This window comes from Nanorana parkeri, unplaced genomic scaffold (genome assembly GCF_000935625.1).
Source record: "Nanorana parkeri isolate BGI_ZX_2015 unplaced genomic scaffold, ASM93562v1 scaffold1877, whole genome shotgun sequence".
In the NCBI taxonomy this organism is placed as follows: Eukaryota; Metazoa; Chordata; class Amphibia; order Anura; family Dicroglossidae; genus Nanorana; species Nanorana parkeri.
Window position 1 is genome coordinate 98,837 of NW_017308145.1, and position 991 is coordinate 99,827.

Sequence of the window (991 nt, forward strand, 5' to 3'; positions counted from 1 at the left end):
TTATAATAGAAATGTACAATACAAATAATTATAATTATGATTATTATTATTATATACAATATAAAAATATTATTATTTTATCATGTAAATATAAATTATAAAAAATTCCGCAGACACCTCGATGCACCTAAGCTAGTAAGTTTGAGACTTGGGGCACTTCAGCCTTTGCCGTCCCGTCACTTACTAAAGGATCACATTTTTCACAGCTAAGACTTCCTATTTAAAGGACATATCCTCTATATCCCTCCTCCTAATAAGAATACTGACCTCAGATGTAGGACAACCTACCGTCCAGCCTACCCAGGGCCAGAGCACAGCATTTACATCCTCCGCAATGCTCACGTATGCCTTGGGCCTCCACCATAGAGAATAATGGACGGCAGAGTTGGCCAACTGGTGTCCGGGCACAACGTCTATATGTGACTGTTACAGGATGGAACTGGCGGGTATAACGGTTGTGCGTTGGTCTTGGGCAGACTGGACAGCAGGAATGGAGGTTTCAAATGGGAGAAGCCGCGCATTTCACCGCGTCTTTCTTTTTTTTTTTCTACAAAGAGCTTTATTGTAACATAAGTACATTCTCAGTAGCAGATTAAAGCGCATAGCTCTGCCCCAGACCCTGCTCCTCCTTCTTCTTTACTTACGCATTTCACACCAACTGGGACTTAGTCGTAGTCGGGGTGAAATGTGTTAGAAAGGAAGGAGCAGGGTCTGGCCGAGAGCTATGTGCTTTGATCTGATTTTGTAAATGTGCTTATGTTGCAATAAATCTTTGAAGAAAAAAAAAACACATTGTAGATGTGCAGCTTTTGTATGCCGGGACAATGGACCCCGAAGAGTTAGCACCCATAGCTGGGGAGTAGGGTTCCCACCTTTTCTTCAAGCGAAACCTGAACACTCTAGCGACTCGATGACATGTTATTTTTGGGAGAATGACTCGTAGCTTATTCATATGTAAATATCACAGTTGAGACTATTTTCAGTTGGGGGG